Raw genomic sequence first — 9418 nt, forward strand, 5'->3', positions numbered from 1 at the left:
ATGACAAAAAGACGCTTATCTTCAATCTAGGTGTTTCTGCGTGCTGCTCCGGCCCAAAGAGTGCCCGGCTGAAAACGACAACGCAGGCATGTCGGGTGCCACTGTCTGCACCTGCACAGAATGTTTTGAGCAGATATCTTCTTTCGTTCGGCCGGAATTGCAAGAAGTTTGTGCATCTTCTATGTTCGTCGCGGTCAATGGCAAAAGGCGCTTATCTTCAATCTAGGTGTTTCTGCGTGCTGCTCCGGCCCAAAGAGTGCCCGGCGGAAAACGACAACGCAGGCATGTCGGGTGCCACTGTCTACACTTGCACAGAAAGTTTTGAGCAGATATCTCCTTCCATTCGGCCGGGATTGCAAGAAGTTTGTGCAACTTCTATGTTCGTCGCGGTCAATGGCAAAAGGCGCTTATCTTCAATCTAGGTGTTTCAGCGTGCTGCTCCGGCCCAAAGAGTGCCCGGCGGAAAACGACAACGCAGGCATGTCGAGTGCCACTGTCTACACCTGCACAGAAAGTTTTGAGCAGATATCTCCTTCTATTCGGCCGGAATTGCAAGAAGTTTGTGCATCTTCTATGTTCGTCGCGGTCAATGGCAAAAGGCGCTTATCTTCAATCTAGGTGTTTCTGCGTGCTGCGCCGGCCCAAAGAGTGCCCGGCGGAAAACGACAACGCAGGCATGTCGGGTGCCACTGTCTGCACCTGCACAGAAAGTTGTGAGCAGATATCTCCTTCCGTTCGGCCGGAATTGAAATAAGTTTGTGCATCTTCAATGTTGGTCGCGGTCAATGACAAAAAGGCGCTTATCTTCAATCTAGGTGTTTCAGCGTGCTGCTCCGGCCCAAAGAGTGCCCGGCTGAAAACGACAACGCAGGCATGTCGGGTGCCACTCTCTGCACCTGCACAGAAAGTTGTGAGCAGATATCTCCTTCCATTCGGCCGGAATTGCAAGACGTTTGTGCATCTTCCATATTGGTCACGGTCAATGTCAAAAAGCCCTTATCTGCAATCTAGGTGTTTCTGCGTGCTGCGCCGGCCCAAAGAGTGCCCGGCTGAAAACGACAACGCAGGCATGTCGGGTGCCACTGTCTGCACCAGCTCAGAAAGTTTTGAGCAGATATCTCCTTCCATTCGGCCGGAATTGCAAGATGTTTGTGCATCTTCTATGTTCGTCGCGGTCAATGGCAAAAGGCGCTTATCTTCAATCTAGGTGTTTCTGCGTGCTGCGCCGGCCCAAAGAGTGCCCGGCGGAAAACGACAACGCAGGCATGTCGGGTGCCACTGTCTACACCTGCACAGAAAATTGTGAGCAGATATCTCCTTCCGTTCGGCCGGAATTGAAAGAAGTTTGTGCATCTTCAATGTTGGTCGCGGTCAATGACAAAAAGACGCTTATCTTCAATCTAGGTGTTTCTGCGTGCTGATCCGGCCCAAAGAGTGCCCGGCTGAAAACGACAACGCAGGCATGTCGGGTGCCACTGTCTGCACCTGCACAGAATGTTTTGAGCAGATATCTTCTTTCGTTCGGCCGGAATTGCAAGAAGTTTGTGCATCTTCTATGTTCGTCGCGGTCAATGGCAAAAGGCGCTTATCTTCAATCTAGGTGTTTCTGCGTGCTGCTCCGGCCCAAAGAGTGCCCGGCGGAAAACGACAACGCAGGCATGTCGGGTGCCACTGTCTACACTTGCACAGAAAGTTTTAAGCAGATATCTCCTTCCATTCGGCCGGGATTGCAAGAAGTTTGTGCATCTTCTATGTTCGTCGCGGTCAATGGCAAAAGGCGCTTATCTTCAATCTAGGTGTTTCTGCGTGCTGCGCCGGCCCAAAGAGTGCCCGGCGGAAAACGACAACGCAGGCATGTCGCGTGCCACTGTCTACACCTGCACAGAAAGTTTTGAGCAGATATCTCCTTCTATTCCGCCGGAATTGCAAGAAGTTTGTGCATCTTCTATGTTCGTCGCGGTCAATGGCAAAAGGCGCTTATCTTCAATCTAGGTGTTTCTGCGTGCTGCGCCGGCCCAAAGAGTGCCCGGCGGAAAACGACAACGCAGGCATGTCGGGTGCCACTGTCTGCACCTGCACAGAAAGTTGTGAGCAGATATCTCCTTCCGTTCGGCCGGAATTGAAAGAAGTTTGTGCATCTTCAATGTTGGTCGCGGTCAATGACAAAAAGGCGCTTATCTTCAATCTAGGTGTTTCTGCGTGCTGCTCCGGCCCAAAGAGTGCCCGGCTGAAAACGACAATGCAGGCATGTCGGGTGCCACTGTCTGCACCTGCACAGAAAGTTTTGAGCAGATATCTTCTTTCGTTCGGCCGGAATTGCAAGACGTTTGTGCATCTTTAATATTGGTCACGGTCAATGTCAAAAAGCCCTTATCTTCAATCTAGGTGTTTCTGCGTGCTGCGCCGGCCCAAAGAGTGCCCGGCTGAAAACGACAACGCAGGCATGTCGGGTGCCACTCTCTGCACCTGCACAGAAAGTTTTGAGCAGATATCTCCTTTTATTCGGCCGGAATTGCAAGATGTTTGTGCATCTTCTATGTTCGTCGCGGTCAATGGCAAAAGGCGCTTATCTTCAATCTAGGTGTTTCTGCGTGCTGCGCCGGCCCAAAGAGTGCCCGGCGGTAAACGACAACGCAGGCATGTCGGGTGCCACTGTCTGCACTTGCACAGAAAGTTTTGAGCAGATATCTCCTTCCATTCGGCCGGGATTGCAAGAAGTTTGTGCATCTTCTATGTTCGTCGCGGTCAATGGCAAAAGGCGCTTATCTTCAATCTAGGTGTTTCTGCGTGCTGCGCCGGCCCAAAGAGTGCCAGGCAGAAAACGACAACGCAGGCATGTCGGGTGCCACTGTCTGCACCTGCACAGAAAGTTGTGAGCAGATATCTCCTTCCATTCAGCCGGAATTGCAAGACGTTTGTGCATCTTCAATATTGGTCACGGTCAATGTCAAAAAGCCCTTATCTGGAATCTAGGTGTTTCTGCGTGCTGCGCCGGCCCAAAGAGTGCCCGGCTGAAAACGACAACGCAGGCATGTCGGGTGCCACTGTCTGCACCAGCTCAGAAAGTTTTGAGCAGATATCTCCTTCCATTCGGCCGGAATTGCAAGAAGTTTGTGCATCTTCTATGTTCGTCGCGGTCAATGGCAAAAGGCGCTTATCTTCAATCTAGGTGTTTCTGCGTGCTGCTTCGGCCCAAAGAGTGCCCGGCGGAAAACGACAACGCAGGCATGTCGGGTGCCACTGTCTGCACCTGCACAGAAAGTTGTGAGCAGATATCTCCTTCCATTCGGCCGGAATTGCAAGACGTTTGTGCATCTTCCATATTGGTCACGGTCAATGTCAAAAAGCCCTTATCTGCAATCTAGGTGTTTCTGCGTGCTGCGCCGGCCCAAAGAGTTCCCGGCTGAAAACGACAACGCAGGCATGTCGGGTGCCACTGTCTGCACCAGCTCAGAAAGTTTTGAGCAGATATCTCCTTCCATTCGGCTGGAATTGCAAGAAGTTTGTGCATCTTCTATGTTCGTCGCGGTCAATGGCAAAAGGCGCTTATCTTCAATCTAGGTGTTTCTGCGTGCTGCTCCGGCCCAAAGAGTGCCCGGCGGAAAACGACAACGCAGGCATGTCGGGTGCCACTGTCTACACTTGCACAGAAAGTTTTGAGCAGATATCTCCTTCCATTCGGCCGGGATTGCAAGAAGTTTGTGCAACTTCTATGTTCGTCGCGGTCAATGGCAAAAGGCGCTTATCTTCAATCTAGGTGTTTCTGCGTGCTGCTCCGGCCCAAAGAGTGCCCGGCGGAAAACGACAACGCAGGCATGTCGAGTGCCACTGTCTACACCTGCACAGAAAGTTTTGAGCAGATATCTCCTTCTATTCGGCCGGAATTGCAAGAAGTTTGTGCATCTTCTATGTTCGTCGCGGTCAATGGCAAAAGGCGCTTATCTTCAATCTAGGTGTTTCTGCGTGCTGCGCCGGCCCAAAGAGTGCCCGGCGGAAAACGACAACGCAGGCATGTCGGGTGCCACTGTCTGCACCTGCACAGAAAGTTGTGAGCAGATATCTCCTTCCATTCGGCCGGAATTGCAAGACGTTTGTGCATCTTCCATATTGGTCACGGTCAATGTCAAAAAGCCCTTATCTGCAATCTAGGTGTTTCTGCGTGCTGCGCCGGCCCAAAGAGTTCCCGGCTGAAAACGACAACGCAGGCATGTCGGGTGCCACTGTCTGCACCAGCTCAGAAAGTTTTGAGCAGATATCTCCTTCCATTCGGCTGGAATTGCAAGAAGTTTGTGCATCTTCTATGTTCGTCGCGGTCAATGGCAAAAGGCGCTTATCTTCAATCTAGGTGTTTCTGCGTGCTGCTCCGGCCCAAAGAGTGCCCGGCGGAAAACGACAACGCAGGCATGTCGGGTGCCACTGTCTACACTTGCACAGAAAGTTTTGAGCAGATATCTCCTTCTATTCGGCCGTTATTGCAAGAAGTTTGTGCATCTTCTATGTTCGTCGCGGTCAATGGCAAAAGGCGCTTATCTTCAATCTAGGTGTTTCTGCGTGCTGCGCCGGCCCAAAGAGTGCCCGGCTGAAAACGACAACGCAGGCATGTCGGGTGCCACTGTCTGCACCAGCTCAGAAAGTTTTGAGCAGATATCTCCTTCCATTCGGCCGGAATTGCAAGATGTTTGTGCATCTTCTATGTTCGTCGCGGTCAATGGCAAAAGGCGCTTATCTTCAATCTAGGTGTTTCTGCGTGCTGCGCCGGCCCAAAGAGTGCCCGGCGGAAAACGACAACGCAGGCATGTCGGGTGCCACTGTCTACACCTGCACAGAAAATTGTGAGCAGATATCTCCTTCCATTCGGCCGGAATTGCAAGACGTTTGTGCATCTTCCAAATTGGTCACGGTCAATGTCAAAAAGCCCTTATCTGCAATCTAGGTGTTTCTGCGTGCTGCGCCGGCCCAAAGAGTTCCCGGCTGAAAACGACAACGCAGGCATGTCGGGTGCCACTGTCTGCACCAGCTCAGAAAGTTTTGAGCAGATATCTCCTTCCATTCGGCTGGAATTGCAAGAAGTTTGTGCATCTTCTATGTTCGTCGCGGTCAATGGCAAAAGGCGCTTATCTTCAATCTAGGTGTTTCTGCGTGCTGCTCCGGCCCAAAGAGTGCCCGGCGGAAAACGACAACGCAGGCATGTCGGGTGCCACTGTCTACACTTGCACAGAAAGTTTTGAGCAGATATCTCCTTCTATTCGGCCGTTATTGCAAGAAGTTTGTGCATCTTCTATGTTCGTCGCGGTCAATGGCAAAAGGCGCTTATCTTCAATCTAGGTGTTTCTGCGTGCTGCGCCGGCCCAAAGAGTGCCCGGCTGAAAACGACAACGCAGGCATGTCGGGTGCCACTGTCTGCACCAGCTCAGAAAGTTTTGAGCAGATATCTCCTTCCATTCCGCCGGAATTGCAAGATGTTTGTGCATCTTCTATGTTCGTCGCGGTCAATGGCAAAAGGCGCTTATCTTCAATCTAGGTGTTTCTGCGTGCTGCGCCGGCCCAAAGAGTGCCCGGCGGAAAACGACAACGCAGGCATGTCGGGTGCCACTGTCTACACCTGCACAGAAAATTGTGAGCAGATATCTCCTTCCATTCGGCCGGAATTGCAAGACGTTTGTGCATCTTCCAAATTGGTCACGGTCAATGTCAAAAAGCCCTTATCTGCAATCTAGGTGTTTCTGCGTGCTGCGCCGGCCCAAAGAGTTCCCGGCTGAAAACGACAACGCAGGCATGTCGGGTGCCACTGTCTGCACCAGCTCAGAAAGTTTTGAGCAGATATCTCCTTCCATTCGGCCGGAATTGCAAGATGTTTGTGCATCTTCTATGTTCGTCGCGGTCAATGGCAAAAGGCGCTTATCTTCAATCTAGGTGTTTCTGCGTGCTGCGCCGGCCCAAAGAGTGCCCGGCGGAAAACGACAACGCAGGCATGTCGGGTGCCACTGTCTACACCTGCACAGAAAATTGTGAGCAGATATCTCCTTCCATTCGGCCGGAATTGCAAGACGTTTGTGCATCTTCCAAATTGGTCACGGTCAATGTCAAAAAGCCCTTATCTGCAATCTAGGTGTTTCTGCGTGCTGCGCCGGCCCAAAGAGTTCCCGGCTGAAAACGACAACGCAGGCATGTCGGGTGCCACTGTCTGCACCAGCTCAGAAAGTTTTGAGCAGATATCTCCTTCCATTCGGCTGGAATTGCAAGAAGTTTGTGCATCTTCTATGTTCGTCGCGGTCAATGGCAAAAGGCGCTTATCTTCAATCTAGGTGTTTCTGCGTGCTGCGCCGGCCAAAAGAGTGCCCGGCGGAAAACGACAACGCAGGCATGTCGGGTGCCACTGTCTACACTTGCACAGAAAGTTTTGAGCAGATATCTCCTTCCATTCGGCCGGGATTGCAAGAAGTTTGTGCATCTTCTATGTTCGTCGCGGTCAATGGCAAAAGGCGCTTATCTTCAATCTAGGTGTTTCTGCGTGCTGCGCCGGCCCAAAGAGTGCCCGGTGGAAAACGACAACGCAGGCATGTCGGGTGCCACTGTCTGCACCTGCACAGAAAGTTGTGAGCAGATATCTCCTTCCGTTCGGCCGGAATTAAAATAAGTTTGTGCATCTTCAATGTTGGTCGCGGTCAATGACAAAAAGGCGCTTATCTTCAATCTAGGTGTTTCTGCGTGCTGCTCCGGCCCAAAGAGTGCCCGGCTGAAAACGACAACGCAGGCATGTCGGGTGCCACTGTCTGCACCTGCACAGAAAGTTTTGAGCAGATATCTTCTTTCATTCGGCCGGAATTGCAAGACGTTTGTGCATCTTCAATATTGGTCACGGTCAATGTCAAAAAGCCCTTATCTGCAATCTAGGTGTTTCTGCGTGCTGCGCCGGCCCAAAGAGTGCCCGGCTGAAAACGACAACGCAGGCATGTCGGGTGCCACTGTCTGCACCAGCTCAGAAAGTTTTGAGCAGATATCTCCTTCCATTCGGCCGGAATTGCAAGATGTTTGTGCATCTTCTATGTTCGTCGCGGTCAATGGCAAAAGGCGCTTATCTTCAATCTAGGTGTTTCTGCGTGCTGCGCCGGCCCAAAGAGTGCCCGGCGGAAAACGACAACGCAGGCATGTCGGGTGCCCATGTCTACACCTGCACAGAAAATTGTGAGCAGATATCTCCTTCCGTTCGGCCGGAATTGAAAGAAGTTTGTGCATCTTCAATGTTGGTCGCGGTCAATGACAAAAAGACGCTTATCTTCAATCTAGGTGTTTCTGCGTACTGCTCCGGACCAAAGAGTGCCCGGCTGAAAACGACAACGCAGGCATGTCGGGTGCCACTGTCTGCACCTGCACAGAATGTTTTGAGCAGATATCTTCTTTCGTTCGGCCGGAATTGCAAGAAGTTTGTGCATCTTCTATGTTCGTCGCGGTCAATGGCAAAAGGCGCTTATCTTCGATCTAGGTGTTTCTGCGTGCTGCTCCGGCCCAAAGAGTGCCCGGCGGAAAACGACAACGCAGGCATGTCGGGTGCCACTGTCTACACTTGCACAGAAAGTTTTAAGCAGATATCTCCTTCCATTCGGCCGGGATTGCAAGAAGTTTGTGCATCTTCTATGTTCGTCGCGGTCACTGGCAAAAGGCGCTTATCTTCAATCTAGGTGTTTCTGCGTGCTGCGCCGGCCCAAAGAGTGCCCGGCGGAAAACGACAACGCAGGCATGTCGAGTGCCAACTGTCTACACCTGCACAGAAAGTTTTGAGCAGATATCTCCTTCTATTCCGCCGGAATTGCAAGAAGTTTGTGCATCTTCTATGTTCGTCGCGGTCAATGGCAAAAGGCGCTTATCTTCAATCTAGGTGTTTCTGCGTGCTGCTCCGGCCCAAAGAGTGCCCGGCGGAAAACGACAACGCAGGCATGTCGGGTGCCACTGTCTACACTTGCACAGAAAGTTTTAAGCAGATATCTCCTTCCATTCGGCCGGGATTGCAAGAAGTTTGTGCATCTTCTATGTTCGTCGCGGTCAATGGCAAAAGGCGCTTATCTTCAATCTAGGTGTTTCTGCGTGCTGCGCCGGCCCAAAGAGTGCCCGGCGGAAAACGACAACGCAGGCATGTCGAGTGCCACTGTCTACACCTGCACAGAAAGTTTTGAGCAGATATCTCCTTCTATTCCGCCGGAATTGCAAGAAGTTTGTGCATCTTCTATGTTCGTCGCGGTCAATGGCAAAAAGCGCTTATCTTCAATCCAGGTGTTTCTGCGTGCTGCGTCGGCCCAAAGAGTGCCCGGCTGAAAACGACAATGCAGGCATGTCGGGTGCCACTGTCTGCACCTGCACAGAATGTTTTGAGCAGATATCTTCTTTCGTTCGGCCGGAATTTCAAGACGTTTGTGCATCTTCAATATTGGTCACTCTCAATGTCAAAAAGCCCTTATCTGCAATCTAGGTGTTTCTGCGTGCTGCGCCGGCCCAAAGAGTTCCCGGCTGAAAACGACAACGCAGGCATGTCGGGTGCCACTGTCTGCACCAGCTCAGAAAGTTTTGAGCAGATATCTCCTTCCATTCGGCTGGAATTGCAAGAAGTTTGTGCATCTTCTATGTTCGTCGCGGTCAATGGCAAAAGGCGCTTATCTTCAATCTAGGTGTTTCTGCGTGCTGCTCCGGCCCAAAGAGTGCCCGGCGGAAAACGACAACGCAGGCATGTCGGGTGCCACTGTCTACACTTGCACAGAAAGTTTTGAGCAGATATCTCCTTCTATTCGGCCGTTATTGCAAGAAGTTTGTGCATCTTCTATGTTCGTCGCGGTCAATGGCAAAAGGCGCTTATCTTCAATCTAGGTGTTTCTGCGTGCTGCGCCGGCCCAAAGAGTGCCCGGCTGAAAACGACAACGCAGGCATGTCGGGTGCCACTGTCTGCACCAGCTCAGAAAGTTTTGAGCAGATATCTCCTTCCATTCGGCCGGAATTGCAAGATGTTTGTGCATCTTCTATGTTCGTCGCGGTCAATGGCAAAAGGCGCTTATCTTCAATCTAGGTGTTTCTGCGTGCTGCGCCGGCCCAAAGAGTGCCCGGCGGAAAACGACAACGCAGGCATGTCGGGTGCCACTGTCTACACCTGCACAGAAAATTGTGAGCAGATATCTCCTTCCATTCGGCCGGAATTGCAAGACGTTTGTGCATCTTCCAAATTGGTCACGGTCAATGTCAAAAAGCCCTTATCTGCAATCTAGGTGTTTCTGCGTGCTGCGCCGGCCCAAAGAGTTCCCGGCTGAAAACGACAACGCAGGCATGTCGGGTGCCACTGTCTGCACCAGCTCAGAAAGTTTTGAGCAGATATCTCCTTCCATTCGGCTGGAATTGCAAGAAGTTTGTGCATCTTCTATGTTCGTCGCGGTCAATG

Source organism: Hyla sarda, chromosome 8, assembly GCF_029499605.1.
Source record: "Hyla sarda isolate aHylSar1 chromosome 8, aHylSar1.hap1, whole genome shotgun sequence".
NCBI classification, from domain to species: Eukaryota; Metazoa; Chordata; class Amphibia; order Anura; family Hylidae; genus Hyla; species Hyla sarda.